This window comes from Biomphalaria glabrata, chromosome 10 (assembly GCF_947242115.1).
Source record: "Biomphalaria glabrata chromosome 10, xgBioGlab47.1, whole genome shotgun sequence".
Taxonomy (NCBI): Eukaryota; Metazoa; Mollusca; class Gastropoda; family Planorbidae; genus Biomphalaria; species Biomphalaria glabrata.
In genome coordinates, this window is record NC_074720.1 from 669,634 (window position 1) to 689,493 (window position 19,860).

Below are 19,860 nucleotides of genomic sequence, written 5' to 3' on the forward strand. Positions count from 1 at the left end.
CGGCGCCTTCGACATAGCGGTCACGCTCTAGTTGTCTACCTACAGTGAAGTCCAGAAGGGCGTAGGCGCCATTATCCCATTGGTGGTTAGAAAGGCTTTTATCTAACTACCAGGCCTGGACGTAGGGCTCTTCACCCCTGTCCTGTCTGAGGCAGGGGCGTAGCTAGGAATTTTTCATCGATTGGGGGCCCGGGGGGCTTGGCCTCTTTTGAGGCCTCCGCATTTTGCGTAATATTTATTTTTTTTTATAAAAAAACACACTAATTTGGTTGCCCTCCAAATTGGGGGGGGGGGGGGTCCGTGGGAATTTTCAAATACTCCCATTCCCCAATTGTTTTTACAAAGCTTATATCAACTCTGTCTGTCTGGTCAAAAAGTTTGTAGTTTTTTTTTTTCTAAAAGTATTTTTTTTTTTATTTTCTTGTTCATATATTAATTTTTAAGCGATGGAAATTTCAAGTCACTGTCCACTGAAAGAAAACCTAGATCAAAGTTAGCTAGCGCTATTGTGTCTCTAGTGCAGTGTTTCCCAAACTTTTTCCTTAAAGGAACACTTCGCACGTTCTGAGTATTTAGCGAAACTTTTCGCTTATTTTTTTTTTCACTTGGTGGCCTTAATATGGATTGTGTATGTGTGTGTGTTTATATTGTTACGATCTTCTCTATCAGGCCTTTTGCAAACACTGCCAACAACACAACACATCTAAAACAACTTGACTACAAAAGCTTCAATAAACAAAGTGGCGGTTTAATGACAAATTACATTTCTTCACAACAGAACTGCCTAACTAATCCCTACAAGTCTCTCTAGCTCGCACAGCTACATCTTCGAGGACTCTCAAGGTACTGCACTGTCTTTCTCTTGCTGTCTTGGACTCAACTGTCCTTTCTTTACACACTGAGTCTCTCCCCCTTAAAGGCTATCTGTCACATGACCTCAGCACAGGTCATACTTGCGTGCACTAGCAGTACTGTCCCCTTATTTATCAGCCCTTGACCCGTGTGATTGGCATGAGTAATGAGTGTCAGTAGGCCGCACACACATTAACCCTTTCAGTCCGCCACTAAAGTTACTACAATATGGTGACGGTGGGAAGAGTTTAGCGGTTGTCCCTAATTAACATGCGTAACTAGATTAACACATGTATTTGATAAGGACGTAATTATATTTTTGAGAAACGTCTGTAATTCATAAGATAAAATAAGAAGTATTCTTATAGCAACCCAATTCATTATAGTAGAAGTAAATAAGAGATTGTTACGTAAGACTTTGGTCCTTGTTTATAAGATGTCCGGCTAGATTAGGGTCACTATATACATGCAAGCCCAAGGAGCACAGAAAGAAGGACAAAGCCTTCAAAAGGAGGACAATGAAAATAAAACTTTAAAAAAAAGTTTTGCAACTTAGTTAATGAAACGTGTCATTCAATCTTAAATTGCAAAACAACTCATATTTAGCCTACCCATTTCAGACCTTGCTATTGATAGGGAGGGGTAGATGATGTTAAAGCTCGTCTATTTCAATGGCCGACTGTTTCAACGAGGGTTTTATATGACCAATACAACGGTCAACCGCCTTTACCTTCCCCAACTAATGTTAAGCACCCATTAGAGTTGGGTGGACTCAGCAGGGTTGTCCTAGGAATCCACGTAGAATGCAATTATTTTTGTTCTCTAAATGATTTGTGTACATCTGGTCACACACATGATTATATTTCACACCTATCTCCCATTCAATTCATCATTTGAGAGTGAGTTTACGTGATTAAAGCAGAAGATGTAAAGCAGTGGTTCCCAAACTGTTTTGTCTCGTAGACCCCTTGCCATTTTTTTCTGGTTTTCGGTAGACCCATTGCTTAACTTGCAATTTTTTTGCAAATTCATAAACATTTTTTTAAAATAATTTCTAAATGTTATCAGTTGAAGAGTGAAAATTTTAAAACTACATATGAAGTCATATAGAACTATTGCTGGCTGCCTGGTTGTGCGGTTTGCGCGCTGGACTGTCGTTCAAGATTTATCGATGGTCCAGGGTTCAAACCCTGCCCACTCCCATCCCCCGTCTTCCTGCGGTAGGTTTGGACTAACATTAAATATTAATTAGTTAATTTTCTTGAAATATCATTGTAAAAGGTTTCGCAAAGAGCAGTTTCTTATGTATTTCTTGATTTTCACGTGTGGCGCAAATATTGAATCTGCGGAACTGTTTTCATTAACCTTGGTTTGCTACCCACCTAGCAGACGGAAAACAGAACTCAAACCTTTGCTGCCTTGCAGCTATACCCAAACGTGGGAAAGGTTTTGTGGGTCACCCTGTGGAAAAATAAGGAGACGGCGTAGGCGACCATTAGGCAGTTTGTAGCACACAGCGCTTCACTACATCAAACCTCTTAATGTTGATCCCAAGCTGTATAGGCCTACCAGTGGTTTGGACTTCTTTGGTGTGAGGAAATGTTTCAATCAGGTTTTTCGTAATAGTGGCTAGCCCTAATCACACTGTACACGTGCGTCGGTATGACTTCCCCCTCCCCTGCATGTTGAAAAAATAATTGATGGTATTACCGCAATTGGGAGGAGGGGGGGGTTCTTGTAGTCTCCTTTGTTCAAATGTTCAGTGTGTTCACGTGTTATTAGTGTGTTGGCAGTCTTCTGTTAGTTTTTTTTCTCTTCTTGTTCATGTTAATAAAATGGAATTGTATCTTAAACATTTTTGGTTGTAATGGGGTTGTTCCGAATCTCGATCTACTTTTCAAAAAGTCACGCTGTGGCGTGTTTACAGAGGCTAGGCCTTGTTATTTCCATTACTTTTCAACTGCTAATATCATAAGATATAACATGCTAAAGTCAACTGAATAAATGTATGAATAGTTCAATTATTTTAAGCGTATTAAAGAAGGAACTGCTGCTACAATTAGTTGTTTTGTTTTTTTTGTATATCTCAATGTCACTTTATCACAATATCTCAAAGTCACTTTACCATTGAGATGTAGGCAGTATAAGCCAACTAGCCTCTGTCAAATGTAGGCCTACTGATGCAACAAACGATAGCATATTTGGTCTAAACCCAGTTAATCTATTTGAATGGAAGTTCTTTTTTTTTTTTATTTTATTTACTTTATATTTTTTTTTGTGAAATCTACATCCAATAAATCCAGAAATACGATGTTTACAAACGATCTTGCAAGAAAAAAAAAAGGCTGGTTGTAAACTACACACACACAAAACACTCACACACACGCGCGAATATCTATCTATCTATCTATCTATCTATCTATCTATCTATATATATATATATATATATATATATATATATATATATATATAAGTAGTTGAATCATTGGCATTGTTATACCCTTTTTTTTATAAACTTCAGCTATTAGTTCAACTTATGTATTTCTCATACCGATAGTTCCTCATATATTATGCATATCAATGACATAATAAGAATTATTAAAGTGTGTGTTGTATAGGCCTACATTTATTAGGCCCTATAATGTTCTTGCATTTTTTAGAAATTCAGTAAGTAATGAAGATCAGTACATTTTTTTTGGTTGATGCTTCAGTTGTTATCCAAACATGGTCTATAGTCTATACTACTCTATACCATATATACAATTGCATTTTGTGTTTTCCAAACACTGTCAAAGCCTGTTACCGTTTGTTCAGAAGAGTGGTCATTCCGACGTGACAAACTAGCTATTGATCTGCACTGTCCACAGGTTGTGACGTTGCAGGTCAGTGTTGAGGCTTTTTATAACGAATGGCCTCGGTCATTCTCGAAGTTGAGAGAAGTAAAAAATTATATAACAAGTTCTAGGACACAGAGCAGGTTGACTTCACTTGCTGTTCTATCCATGAACGATGTTCTGTTGTCACAGATAAATAAATAAAATACTGTAGACATTAATTATAACAATAATACTAACAGAAACTTTGTGTTTATACAAGTAGACATAGAAGACTTTCCTTTTTTTTTATTTCGTAATATCCTTTCAAGTACTTTCTCACAAAAACATTCACAACAAACATTGACGTAATATAAACATATTAGCACAAGCGAAAAACAGCAAACGTTTAGAAATAGATTCACTGGTTTCTGAATTATTTTATTAGAAGACCAAAAGAAAAAAAAGTATTACAATATAGATGGCTGCTCGGTCATGTTCTATGCGCTCCACAATGTCGTCTAGACTAGCGGTTTTCAACCTTTTAAGCTCGGTGGCCCCTTTTTACAATTCCTCACTTTGCCGCGACCCCTCCCCCCTTACACACACACAGCAATAGAAGAGTAGACAATAACAATCCATATTTTCGATGGTCTTAGGCGACCCCTGGCAAGTCGTCAATCGACCCCCAAAGGGGTCGCCGTCCACAGGTTGAGAACCCCTGGTCTAGACGATCTTGGTCTCGAATCCTGAGACCACCAATCCCCCAGCCGTCACGCGTGAGACAGTGACCTCCGTGACTCCATATCGAAGGTGCGGGGAGACAGAATTCCAGTAGTGAAGTTTCAACTTGATCAGAAAATAGGTGCTGGAGTAATAACGTGTTCAGATTTTTTTCCAGACGGACAGAGTCAATATAAGATTTGTAAAAGCCTCTCCACTAGTACAGTATGTCAGGAGAGAGGGGTGTAAGATGTGAGACTGTGTGCAAGTTGTTTATTATTGTGAGACATGAGAATTGTGTTGTTAACATTTTTTTATTCAGGGGAGACTATGTGTGTTGGGCCAGAAGTTCGAGTGCTAAGCTGGTCTTTGTTAGGAGCGGGATTCTGTTTGTTTATAAAGAAGTGGTTCTCAAACTGTGGTCCGCATACGACCGTGGGGAGGTCCGAAAAAAAAAAAGAAAATAGTTTACAATTAAAATAATTTCTTCGCTGATAGCCAGTTAATTCGATCGGATAATTCGAATAATAATCGACTCGCCCATCTCTATTGTTTATTGTCTTTTACGAACTATTTTATGACGACCTAGGCAACAGATTTGAAGACACTCTTCACCTGATATACCCTATTGGACTTTATTGAACTCTTTAGCGCGTAGACAAACTCTAGATCCCAATAACAGATTGTAGTGTAACTGAGTTGATTTTCTGCGTGCGTCCAGCGTGTCTGAAGGTCATGGCCATTGTATGTGTTTCATGTCCAGTGTGTGTGTGTGTATAGACTGCATCAGTGGTATGCTAGACGTGCTGGTTTCATTCACTGTTTACTGTAGTCTAATTTTGTCGAATAAAGCCATGTTATTGGTATACTAGTCGTTATCATTTCATTACACAGATCAATCCATACTAATGCAGGAGCAGCTAATTGAGATATCAACACACACACACAATAAAAACACACACAAAAAAAAGAGGAACTTACAACCAATGTTTGAACAATGATATGAAAGATTCTGGTTTCTGCATTATGGATCATTGTACAAAGTTGTTGGCTGATTTCCCGTCTTTTATTTGGATACATTGCCGCCAAGAATCTCATGACATTAAAAAAAAAAAAGGACTAGAAATTTGTGATCGTTGAAATTAGCGGTTGCTATTTATAAAAACATTGACCCGGACACAAATACACTCCTAAAATCTCGTGACAGTTATCCAAGTATTTATTTTAAAACTTACTTTTAACAAAAGTTACAATTTCATAAATCAATCCTTCCCCTTTACTTTTTTTTTCTACATTTTAAAAATTATCTACTATGTAGTTCTTTAGCTTTGTCACTTTGAGATTCGAGGGCAAATTTTGACTATTCAAAGGAGTCCCCGGATCAAAAAAGTTTGAGAACCTCTGTTATAGAGTATGAAAGGGATATTATTTTTTCTCTTTTATTTAGTTTGGTTCTTGTTACTGGTAATGATTAGGTCTGTTGACAAATTGTTATACTTTAAAATATTATTACATAAATTGCAGTATTAGCCTAGGCGCCCGAGTACTATGTGTATGGGTGTATTTACTATTTTGTTATAGGTTTTAATGAGATACTTGTATATGTAAATCGGCTGATATGTAACTAAATCTAAGTTTGTACTTCATTGGGGAGTGTTGATATAGTCGTCGTTCACATTCAAGCAATCTAGAATGGTCAACCTATGTACCATCTCTTTCACATTTATATGTACTAACCGCTATCAGAATCATACTCTTTATCCAGTGTGTTGTTGCATTCACCCACACAAAGCCATTTGTCTACACAACACAATCAGCCCATCCGCATCTTTACACACGCTTTAAGGACCAGGACCCGAATTGCTCTTTCTTTTTAAAAGATGAAACGAAGTTTAAATAAAAACATTTGTAATACATGAAATGTCATTTGACTTGGTTAATAACAATACATGGATTGATATATATGGCTCCTTCTGTCTCGCAAGACAATGGATGCGCCCAGATGAGTCACTGGCTTTGGTTACTTCTTGAGACGTGGCAGAATCTGGAGTGGCTGATCAAGCCAATTCTGGATCGGCAGAGTTTGCCACAGTTCGAGCATTTATATTCATCTGTCCTAGGGCTCACTGACAGGGCAGCTTTCTTTTTCTTTCTCTTGACCGATGCAGCTTCATTTCTTGTGCATTCAGCAAAGTTCGTACCAGCACGTACACTCTGTTTCCATGCTGTCCGGTCTTGGGCTATCTCTTCCCACATACTTTGGTCGATGCCCATGGCTCTCATGTCTCGCTTGCAGACATCTCTGTAAGTTAGTCTTGGGCTATCTCTTCCCACATACTTTGGTCGATGCCCATGGCTCTCATGTCTCGCTTGCAGACATCTCTGTAAGTTAGTCTTGGGCTATCTCCTCCCACATACTTTGGTCGATGCCCATGGCTCTCATGTCTCGCTTGCAGACATCTCTGTAAGTTAGTCTTGGGCTATCTCCTCCCACATACTTTGGTCGATGCCCATGGCTCTCATGTCTCGCTTGCAGACATCTCTGTAAGTTAGTCTTGGGCTATCTCCTCCCACATACTTTGGTCGATGCCCGTGGCTCTCATGTCTCGCTTGCAGACATCTCTGTAAGTTAGTCTTGGGCTATCTCTTCCCACATACTTTGGTCGATGCCCGTGGCTCTCATGTCTCGCTTGCAGACATCTCTGTAAGTTAGTCTTGGGCTATCTCTTCCCACATACTTTGGTCGATGCCCATGGCTCTCATGTCTCGCTTGCAGACATCTCTGTAAGTTAGTCTTGGGCTATCTCTTCCCACATACTTTGGTCGATGCCCATGGCTCTCATGTCTCGCTTGCAGACATCTCTGTAAGTTAGTCTTGGGCTATCTCCTCCCACATACTTTGGTCGATGCCCATGGCTCTCATGTCTCGCTTGCAGACATCTCTGTAAGTTAGTCTTGGGCTATCTCCTCCCACATACTTTGGTCGATGCCCATGGCTCTCATGTCTCGCTTGCAGACATCTCTGTAAGTTAGTCTTGGGCTATCTCCTCCCACATACTTTGGTCGATGCCCGTGGCTCTCATGTCTCGCTTGCAGACATCTCTGTAAGTTAGTCTTGGGCTATCTCTTCCCACATACTTTGGTCGATGCCCGTGGCTCTCATGTCTCGCTTGCAGACATCTCTGTAAGTTAGTCTTGGGCTATCTCTTCCCACATACTTTGGTCGATGCCCATGGCTCTCATGTCTCGCTTGCAGACATCTCTGTAAGTTAGTCTTGGGCTATCTCTTCCCACATACTTTGGTCGATGCCCATGGCTCTCATGTCTCGCTTGCAGACATCTCTGTAAGTTTGTCTTGGGCTATCTCTTCCCACATACTTTGGTCGATGCCCGTGGCTCTCATGTCTCGCTTGCAGACATCTCTGTAAGTTAGTCTTGGGCTATCTCTTCCCACATACTTTGGTCGATGCCCATGGCTCTCATGTCTCGCTTGCAGACATCTCTGTAAGTTAGTCTTGGGCTATCTCTTCCCACATACTTTGGTCGATGCCCATGGCTCTCATGTCTCGCTTGCAGACATCTCTGTAAGTTAGTCTTGGGCTATCTCTTCCCACATACTTTGGTCGATGCCCATGGCTCTCATGTCTCGCTTGCAGACATCTCTGTAAGTTAGTCTTGGGCTATCTCTTCCCACATACTTTGGTCGATGCCCATGGCTCTCATGTCTCGCTTGCAGACATCTCTGTGAGTTAGTCTTGGGCTATCTCTTCCCACATACTTTGGTCGATGCCCATGGCTCTCATGTCTCGCTTGCAGACATCTCTGTAAGTTAGTCTTGGGCGGCCCTTGGGTCTGGCTCCCTCTGCTAGCTCAGCGTACAGGATGTCTTTAGGGATTTTTTCCATCTGGCATGCGAGTGGATCTGGCATGGATTGATAACTATAACAAAAATATTACGTTTTTTTTTCTTCACTTGAAAAAGAAAATGACTTGCTCCACCTCCCCCATTTTGTCAAGAGCTCGCACCCCCTATCGCGAGCTCCGAATTTACGGCTGTGCTACACAAACTCACAAATATGTATATATTAAAATTACACATTGAGTCACTATCTCTTCTGTAGAGGTCTAGTAGCAAGGTAATGTAGGTGTTATCCCCTGGAGTTACACATGAACAGGGCTAACGTAACACTAACGATTAACATGGCCAGGGGAAATGTCCCTTTAATGGGTGTGTGTGTGTGGACAATGAAAACTCTAGTTGGACCGTTATAATTTTTAAAAATATAATAATCTTACAATTAAACATTGCTTTTGAAGTTTTATTTTTAATACATGTTGTGGGAAATTACCGCAAGTATTCAAGAGTTGTATACATAAGAAACCATAAACATAATCTTTTGAGGAAATATAATTTACAGTGAAATCACAGATTTAATTACAAAATAATATTTGGACCGTTAAATTGAAGCATATAACAAATAACCCTTATATTTTAATGTTTCCAGTGATATATAAATAAAATATAAATACAATTTTTAAGTAAATAATTTTATGTTCAGTCAAATTTTCGAGAAATTCTGGCTGTCATCCAATGGTCTGTAAAGAGAAAGTAGCAATGTTAAATTAGTCTAGTTCTTGAAATATTGATAGTAAAATTACGTTTATTTTATAATTAAGTTGTTTTCAGTTCGTTTACATCGGTTATAAACTGAACAGCTTGCCAGTAGAGATCACAATAAAATAAGAAGACGTGTATTTCTATTGTAGACTGTGTGACTTAGAAGTAGTCATACACACCGCTTAGTTCAGCAGCTCGAGGTCATTCTTAATATGCACCAGGAAATTGTTTTTTCGAAGGATTTAAAATTTGAGTCGAATAGAATGGACCTCACTTACCAATCGTAAACAAACAACATTTAGCCACGTGATAATATTGATAAAATATTGAAAAAACTGTCAGCCTGTGTGTATTACGTAATTTGTATAGAAGAGATAGAGAATCACGTGGCTAAATATTGTTTGTTTACGATTGGCGAATAAGGTCCATTCCTTTAACTGAGCGCCCTAAGTTAGTTTGGAAACATTCTTATACACATGTATTCCCTTTGCCCATTCCATTATTCTATAAATGAGATTGGACCCTAGTGCACTAAGCATGTTATAACATTAAAAACGCGCAAATTTTTTTTGTGAAGGTCTTTATAGAATAGTAATAGACATACTAAACAGTAGTAAGGGACGAGTCGATTATTTTTGAAGTTATCCTATTGTATAAACTGGCTTTTAGAGAAGAATTTATTTTAATTGTATAGTTTTCATCTTTGTGTGGAATTTCCTTCGTCACGTGGAACCTTGAGATCCCCGGATACAGTATGAAAAACACTGAGTTAAGTGCTATCTGAAATAACAATGCTTGACTAGTCACCTTTTTTCAAGTTAAATGTACAGCAACACAGCTAGTTTCTAAAGGCTAGCCACGCGAGCGAAACTCGTGCACTAAAATCCTAGCCTATAGCACATAATAATAAAAACACGACCCGAAATACACGTGTCGACATGGCGACTTGAAACATTTGATCGTATAGGATCATCACACACATGCGCATAAACACTAATACACACACACACACAGATACGAACAAATGAAATTATTTCTTATGAACAAAATCATGTTTTGGTTCTATGATGAACTAAGAGAGGCAGAACAAAAATTGATAATTGAAGAGACCAAGCAGTACACGTGCCCTAGACTGTTGGACCGCTGGGATACCACACATGATCTGTCGACCATCTTTCTCCATTCCTCTCTATCTTTTGCCTTGGCTAGAATCTCTTTCAATTACAGGCCCGTCCATTCATTTACGTTGTCTTCCCAGAGTCCCATCGCTTTCTCTATCTGCCTTTTTCTTTTTTTCTGGTACTGTTTAATAAAGGAAGGTCTTTGCAAGAAATGGGACCTTGTGATATGGCCATAAAGTTTAGAGTTTTTTTTTTTACAGTTGTTAGCAGGTTGTCTTGGAGTCCAATCGCCGTTGTGATCTTAATTCTTATCGGTTCTTTTGTGATGCTGTCTTTGTGTGAGATGCCTAGGATCCTTGTATATTCAATATTTACCATCTCAATTTCATTGCTAGGATCTTTCTCTCTAGTTCCGCAGTCAGCGTCCAAGATTCACACACATAAGAATGTGGCAGTGACCAGGGAGCGTGTCGGTCTGAATTTTTTTGTTGAGGGCTATGCCTTTGTCTTTTTAAGTTGTTTCGCGTTTTTCAGATGCAGCTGCCATTTTTCTCCACATTTTTCACATTCCCACATTAACATTCTTATCTTCACAATTTCATTTCCACATTCGTATATTCACATTCTCATATTAACATTCTTATCTTCATTTTTTCATCTCTACATTCTTATCTTTGCTTTCTAGTCTTCACTCTACATTCGATGTTTTAGTTTTTAATACATGTAATAAAATGTGATTGAAAAGTTATTAGCTTTTAATTTAATGTATTAACTGAACAAAATAAATAAGTATTTTAAAACATCTTTAATAATGCAATGCAACGCGCACTCTATTCAAACTCTTTCAGCATCCATTGGGATTCGCGTACGCTACCACACTTTGGAAAAACTGTGTTAGAAGAGACAATTTGCTGGCCGAGTCTAGATGAAACATTGAGGAATGTGTATGACCATTTCAAAAAGTGTAACAATAACGAAGTTGATTTTTTTTTAGGGAGAAGTCGTTGACCTTAATACCCTGTAGACTACACACGTTATTGTCACGTGATTTAACTTTTATTACACTGTGCTAAACGAGGGAAATAGGGAAGATGATGACATTGACCTAATTCGTGTTGGGGTGGGAAAGTATCACATAACAAGAAAAATAGAAAAAAATCACTTAAAAAAAATTAAGCTTATATTTAGAATAATTGTATCAATTGTTTTGTATTAGTCATGTAATCCAATTTGTAATAGATCTAGATTTTTCTAGACTAATAATAATAATAATTCTAAGCGATTAGAAATATATGTGAGAATTAACGTGTGCAGGCTTTTTACCAGACAGACAGAGTGAGTTGATATAATCTTTAAAAAAAAAAAGAGTTGACCTTCCATCTTTTAACAAAGACATCCAAGTGGCTACACATTTTTTTCAAATAAATTTACTAATATCTAAATCTGCAAGGCAATAAAGAATATGTTTGAGAAAATATCTATCAGCATTTAAGAAGGCCTTTAGTGTGTCTATGACATTCGACAAATATAATATAATAATACAATAGATCTATAATTTTCATTTGGGGAAAGTTCTATTTTTAGAGTTTGAACCAAGTTTCTTAAATTTTGTTAACAGAGTATGACGTGGATAAATCAAAAGAGACTCGATCGGATAGGGAATTATCTAATTGGGAACAAGAAAAGGCGCTAAAAATGGCATGTGTTGAATGAAAAGGGCTTTTGTTTGACTTATTGTTACAAAACATTTTTTGCTGTTGGTGTACTTGGTGATGGTCTTGGCTACCACACTGACAGCGTGCTAGGCCAACTCACCAGGAAGGAGGAGACGGGCCGCAGTCTGGATCTCAGAGATGTGATGGTGATGTGTTTGTTGTGGTGCGCCAAAGAGGTAATTGAGTTCATGAGGAGATATCATTTTTTTATTGCTTCACTCTTACGGTGTCTGTTTAGCTTTGACACGGCCTAGTCCATAACTATGACAGTCACTGGTACAGTTATATTTGTAAGGTGGTCCTTTCGAAGTAAGCCTATTTAAGAACGGAGGCCCCTTTGATTGAAGAACTATTCAAAATAGTGGTGACAACCACAGGTTGGTAGACGTCATTTATTTGTAGGCAGCATGAGTGAAAGAGGTACTTGCAAGACGGTTATCAACTTCTTTAATGCATTGGTTCAGCAGTTACCTTCACATTTGTATTTAGCTTAATTATGTGATACATGTAGTTTCTTTAATGCTAAAAAGGAATACAAGACCTAGCTACCCCACCTAAATGTCTCTGAATTACTTTCTAAAACATGGGGTCTATTTTATTTTTAGAATGCACATTTCTTAAATGAAATGAAAAAAAGACATCACAACTAAATTCAATCATTTCTAGTTTATTAGCTTACAGGCCTATTAGTTTATAACAAGTCAAGTTCAATGCCTAGAAACCCATTATTTGTTAATGGGAAGCATTATTCAGATTGTCTTTAGAATAATCATAAAAGATTTTAAAACCATATACACGCAATACATAATAACTATTTGCAGCACTAATTGACAACAATAACAACTGAATCATAGTCCTACAAATAACAAGAAATAAAATGGCTGCCACTAGAATGATTGTAGCAATCAGGAGAACACAAAAGAGTTCTACTGTCAATGTACAAGTGTTTGAATGTAATAAAAAAAATGGATTAGTAACAATTATGAATAATAATGTAATATAATATCATATACAAAACTGTTTTTTTTTTTGTTTTAATGTACTAATCACACAGCAACTTTAAAACTTAGTCAACAAGAAAGGCTTTAGAAAAAAAAAAAAAAAAAAAAAGCCAAAGAGTGCTACCAAATATAATTTGTAAAAAATAAGTATTAAGCAGATGTTCACTCAGCTTGTTTGGTTTCCCCAGACTTATAAAATGAGAAGCAAGACAAACTAAATGTAAATAAAACAAACCAAAAAGCAAACATAAAAAAAAAAATTAATTTGAGGTCCACAGAGGACATTTTTGTTCCCCCCCCCCTTCCCCTAAAATTGTAACAACAGTAGTAGACATGGCAAAAAAAACAACAATTGTTTCATGATTTTCCTATGATTAATGTTTTGTATATTTGAGAGTGCAAAAGTCAAACAAAAGCATAAACTAAGATGAACTCTTTTCAATAAGAGGTAGAATCAAGGTGATAGTCCAGCCAGCGAAACCAATGTTTTGATGAAGCAAGTTTTATCCAGCAAACCTTGAGTTTGTCTAATGAATGGGATAGTGACAAAACTATGTGGCCAAATTAAACAATTATAATCTGGACATGTAATACAAATGTCACTGGTATGCCTTAAGACCAGTTCCAGACAAACGGAAGCAATGTGTGTGTTAAAATAAATAAAAGGATCTATACAATGAAATAAACACTTACAAATGTATGAAAGAAGAGTAATAAGACACAGAAAAACTGACATAAAAAATTCATTAGTAAAAATCAATAAGATATTGTAATACACAATATTTAACTTTTTTTTTTCAGGTTATGTAGTAATAAATGTTTCTATGACAAAATTTTTTTTTTTCAGATTGAGAATAATTCAATTTAGAGATGATGACAATGAAAATTGATCTATTAAAAAAAAAAACAACAAATTTAAGTCTCAACAAAAAATTATTTTTTTGTAGGACCGAATGCTGTATTTCTAATAACTAGAGGCCCCCCCCCCCTGAAAAGAAAACTTAAATCTATTTTTTTCTTTCTGTTCTATCAACATTTTAAAAAGCCTACAAGTTTTGTTTTTTTGGCCTATGAAAAGTTGGACAGGAAATAAAATCATGCATTGCTTAAGAAAGATGTGGACAAAACTCACAAGGAATGATTTAGATCAGCGCTGCCCAACCTTTTCCAGCCTGAAGGCTGAATTTCTAATACAGGTCATGGGCCACATTTAAAAACAAAATGAAATTTGCCTCTGCAGTTTGATTATGCACTATGAGCAGAAGCTTCAAAAGCCAAACAGCACTGCACCATGGGCCAGATATGGCCTGCAGGCCCTATGCTGGGTATCACTATTTTGGATGTATACATGCTTTTAGGAATGCAAAAATAGACTTGAAAAAATGTGCATCTATTTTTATTCTTGTCTCGGAATGACAAAAGTGGTTACCATGTTATAAGATACATAAAAAAACAACTTTTTAAAAAATGTGATATGTTCATTTTAAATTATTTTTGAAATTTTAAAGATTTGATAAAATATTGTCATTAAATAAATAAACTTGAGCTAAACAAATAAATGTAACATTAGCAAAGATGAAAATGAGGAGAAAAGAAGCAAAGAAAACTGCCAATAAAATCATTGTTTGTAGTTATTTAGGAGGACTTTTCCCCTCTTGAAAACATGCACTGGCTGAAAATCCTTTTCATATTGGCTGTTAGCAATAGTCATCAATAAATACTATTTTCCTGTGCTTTAGCTTATTACCAATATGCAATAGTTCCTTGTACATTGGCTAAGCCAATATAGCTACACTAAGTGCAGCAATCGGCCACGCAAACCTTGAATGCAATCAGGTTTTGAAAATGAGTCATCTTAAAGTTCAAAGGAAATTAAAGGAAATGCTCATTTTTTTTTAAAGAGACAAAAGTTCCTAGTGGCTGGCTAATCAAACAGAGCTCCCAATGAGCAAACAACGCTCAAGTGGACTTATTAGATATTTGAAATACAAACTACTGCACCTGGTTAAAATTCATACTGATGAATTCACTCAGTTTAATTTTTATTGTGTGTTTTGAGATCAAACACACACACACACACAAAGTTTACTATTTTCAATAAAAAGAAAACAACCATAAAAAAACAACAACAACAAAAAAAAACAAAAAAAAACAAGCAGCTCTATAATCACAATTGAAACTTGTAACCAACTTTTTAAGAAGCCTATCACTAACTTCATCTTTTAACAAACAGTATTTATGATTAACAGGTTACCTTTGTAAAGAGTTTGAGAAAGTAGGCCTCAATTTTGATAGACATTTATGTTTTTCAAATACAATAATAACAAACTGCCTGTTTGTTATGTCAGCATTGAAATAAAGGTCATTCCAACTGCTACATATGCATGTGGAAGTCATCTGTCAAAATTTAGAAAAGACTAAATGTGGCTCATCAGAGATGGCTGAGACAGATTTTGGGAGTCAGTTACACAGATTGGGTCTCAAACAAGGAAATCCTATGCCAAACTGGGAGTCAAACACTTAGTGAGGTTGTGACTGAATGAGACAATCAAGTGTGATGGCGGTTCAAACATTTAATCTAATAATGAAGGGAATCTGTCTGTCATTGCTGTCACTAACCAAATAATTAAGTCCAAAACTTCTTGATAAACAAAACTTGACTGTCTCCAAAGACACTAGCATTATGAACTGTTTTCATTTCATATCAAACTCTTTTGTTTTTACTATGACATTATTGTCATTATATAAAACCTTACTCAAAATACACAAAACAAGAAAAAAACTAAACTTTTATCTGCCTAATTTGATATTGTAAACAAGTAAAGCCTAACAAATTCCTTTGACATATCACTATAGAAGTAGTGAATTCAGCACTAAATGTTAAGACACAACAAAGAGCTTAGCAATAAAATACTCATAAGGGGAGAATGTCCTAAAATTTGTGCTGATGTCAGAAATAGATGATTCTAAATCAAAGGAAAATATAACATTCCATAGCTTAAATGTAAACAAGAAAAGGAAGATAATCCAAAAGTAAAGAAAGAGAAAAAAAAAAGTGAACAAAGAGAGAAAATAAATATCTTTGTTTAGAAGTATCAGTCAATGCCTTTAGACAATAGAAGGAAGTTAGTGTATTAAAAAAAATTGGTCTCATTGGAGAGTCTGGTACAAAAACTTTTAAAACAAAGTGCAATGAGAGACAAAAACACTCATGCAATTTCAGACAGCCAGGCACACCACTGTTGAATGTATAATTTGTGACATCTTGCCAATGTTGTAAGACTTGATACAACTAACAATTTGTGTTATTTTTAAACAAATGACTAGTATTAAAATGTTGTTGATGGTATAATCTATTTCTGCTGTTGGAGCTGATCTCTGAAGATTTGGTATTAATAATTACCAGACATATCAAGAAATTATTTCAGAAGTGAAGCCATTTAATAAATGACATATTGAATAGGATTCCCTAAGATGAAAGAAGTAATAAAACTACATAGTGGGGAAAGTGACCATAGAGATGGCCAACTTATAGATAGGTCAATCACAATGAATTGAAGCTAGACTGGGTTTAGCATAAGGAAATAAATCATTAGTAAAAAAGTTAGTTCACTTTAAAAATAAATTAAAATATATAGCAAGCATCATACACTTAGAAGCCTTTCTTCACAGGCCCACTTAGTTTTATTTCCAAATGTTCCCACAAACATCTGATGATTCTATCATTGGCTCTATCCCCATATGAAGTGCCACCATTCAAAATGATCATATCCCCACAGATGTAGTGGATCCAGTACTAATTATAAAACTGATCTACAATGATTTTGGTAACTCATTGAAGTTTAAATATTATTGACTCCCCTGATAAAACTAAAAAAAAGGTAGGGGGTTGAGGGGGATTTTGGAAGGTAAATTTCATATGCACAAGATTCACATTGACTTGTTCAAATTGATTATTTATACTAGAAACAGAAAAATAGGTCTATGTCATAAGTGTACATTATCTAAGAAGCAAAAATCAGAGAAATGGAAAAATGTGTGAAAATCACTAATATTTGTAGCATAATTTAACTAAATACATTTCAAAATTAGAATCTAAAGGTACTAATGTCCTTTGATCAAATCTCATTTAGATCAAAATAATTAACAATGCAATTTAAAAAAAAAAATCTATTAACCAGTAAGTAGTTAGTTCAATTGAAACAGCTGGTAGTTTTAGACAGGATGAGTTCACAGAACTGTTAGAATGGACATAAAACAACAAAAATTAAAAAAATAATGCTCATCCTCCTCCAGACAATACATCAATGGCCCAGGGTTAGCTTTGAAAAGTTATTCTAGACTTGTATAAACCATTGACAAATCTGATATAAAATGACAATTTTTCATTCATTGATTTAGTGCATGCTTTTATTTAGTTTAGATCAAGTTTCTATTGGCAGAAAATGCACAAATTTGCCATCATTTTAATATGATTTTCCCTAATAGCAATCATTTTACTTTTTCTATATGTGACAAGCATAATACAATCAGGATATGGTGAGGTGATGCTTACATAAACATTTAAAGTTTTACTATTAGTATAAGATAATTAGAATCATGCCACAAAAAAAAAAAAATTACATATTCGCATCAATGCAAAGAAGATGAGCATAAGTAGGGAAAATCAAAACTCTTTAGTCTTGATGTATCAGTGGCAATGACAGACAGTTTGTGTATGGTAGCCAAACTAACTAAATAGCTTATTCTAAGTGTAAAAATATACAATTAAAGTTTATTCTAAGTGGGAAGCGTGGTCCAGAGGCTAAGTACGCTTCAACTTGGCTACCTATGAAGGGGGCTCGAGGTTCGACACTTGACTCAGGCATAGTTGTGTTTACTGAGCGCCTAAAGGCAGCACGGAAAACCTTCTCACAGATACCCCCTCACTGGTCAATGAATGAGATTGGACCATAGCATTATGAGCATGCTATAGGCATGAAAGTTGCACTATATTAAAGCAATAATTTATTTATTTATTTAAGTGTAAAGATATAAAATTAAGACATTTTCACAGAAATTCTGTTTCTCCTGACTTGCTGTAGTGGCGACATGTCAATTGTTGAGTTTTTTTTAAATTGAGATTGTTACATGACTTCAATTCAGATTTAAACTGAATGCATTCCATGAAGGTCCTCATTTCTAAAGATGGTGCACAATGATAAATGAATCCGTTTATGTGCAATTGATGGTGGTCTCAGACCAAGAGCAGTGAAAACATTGGTTTGATGCACTGGTACATCCTCCAAGTAATGCAATTCAAAGATGCTGTCTTTGTGTTTTAAGATGTTTTTGTTATAGTGAAATTTTGAATCCATGACGTCACAGGACTAGTTTACTGCTTGATTTAAACAAATGGCAAAACAGCGTAAATGGTAGTCTATCCAACTTGATGGATGTCCAAACAAAACAATGTAAATGGTTGTCTAACACACTAATTGTAAGTGATAGAACTGATGACTTCTGTCTGGAGGAAATAGAACTAAGAGAAAAACTACTACCAGTGTGTACTAGTTTCTAGAGATCTGGTTTTGTGTATAGTTGATGAGACAGTCATGTCAGAGCATTCATCAGAACTTGAACTAGTTTCTGTATCACATTTCTAAAATGAAATAAAAATATAGTTAGTAAGTGAAGCAGAATTAGAGTTACTTAGAGCTAATAGTGAATAATAAAAAATATTTGAAATTATTCATACTTTTTATATACAGCTATTTGACTGCAGAATTACTTACATTTTTCCAAGTTTACAGAGACAGCAGCTCATACATTATAGACCTCCCCCACCCCGCTGCTGATGGGGCAGATAATGAAAAAAAAAACTACACTTGAATTGACTGGCAGAAGAGACAGATGTGATTAAATATCCACTGTTGAATCTGCATAACATGTAGTTCGCAATCTCAGAGTTTTCTTGAATCAACTGTATCTTTTGACCCACACATAATTCAGTTCTGTAAGCATCTCTGTCTGCAGCTGCACATATTGGGCAAGATTCTACCATATTTGACAAGTGTGTCAACAAAAAAGCTTGCTTTGGCATTCATACTTTTCTGGCTTAACTAATAAAATGCAATGCAAGCATGTAAAACTGATAAGCTGCAGTGAATTCAGAAACAAAACAACATGAGATTCTGTACACTCTAGCATACACTTGATTGGCTTTCTGTGAGTACAAGATCTACTACAGGGTGGTCATACTTTGTCATTTTTGCATTTAGAACAAAGATATGCTCTTGAACCTTAGTGAACTGATCACTCCATGTGACCCTCTAAGAGCCTTGCTTTGGGCTAAACACTTCTAGTTTTGCCAAGTTTCTTCCTCAAAAGTTGAGGTTTTTTTTTTCAGTGCATGCAAGCATTGACCTTAGACAAGCAACATGCTTCATTACACTCAAAAAGAAAATTTTGACTTGTCTGCTCAAACCTTTTAAAAAATTGGTTTGTCATTTTAACTTTTTTCTTTAAGCCATGTTATCACAACACCTTGAGCCTACATTATGTGTGTTAACAGCGCTATAGAAATTGAAGATTTTTTTTTCAAATGATTTTGTTCTACTAGATGCGCGTCTTTCATGCAATAGATAAACCTTGGAGGCGTGAGGCCCCTAAAACCACAAGGCCCTTGGCAGTTACCCACACCTTGAACCATGCTGGGGCAGATGATATAAAGGTCGCCTTGTTACTATGACAGATGGTTAACAAGTGTGTTAAGTGGCCAGCACAATGACCAACTGTCTTCTGTTTAGAAGCCAAACACTCACTCTGCCACCATGCCCCCCAACCTATACTTTAGCCCTCTTAATTTTCTTTTCTATAACCTGAGGCAGTGTTTGCTTTTAAACTCTCTAATTAGCTGCATGAATGTTTTCCTTCTTTCCCCCCACATTTCTTCTATTTTCTTTTGAGCAGTACGCTACAACAGACATAGCTGTACATCTTTTTAAGGAAAGTTTTCATGAAAGAGAAGTAGAGATG

At 36.2% G+C, this 19,860-nt stretch overlaps 1 protein-coding gene across 3 annotated transcripts in view; it reads right to left on the reverse strand.

Annotated features, from left to right (window-relative positions):
* Positions 1-12,487: 12,487 nt before the first annotated feature.
* Positions 12,488-19,860, reverse strand: part of LOC129928613 (mitogen-activated protein kinase kinase kinase 13-like) — a 28,181-nt gene continuing 20,808 nt past the window's right edge. For all 3 annotated transcript variants that reach the window (XM_056043436.1, XM_056043434.1, XM_056043435.1), the window contains one exon: positions 12,488-18,484. The gene's annotated coding sequence lies outside the window, so the exon portion shown is untranslated. The remainder of the gene's footprint in view (positions 18,485-19,860) is intronic.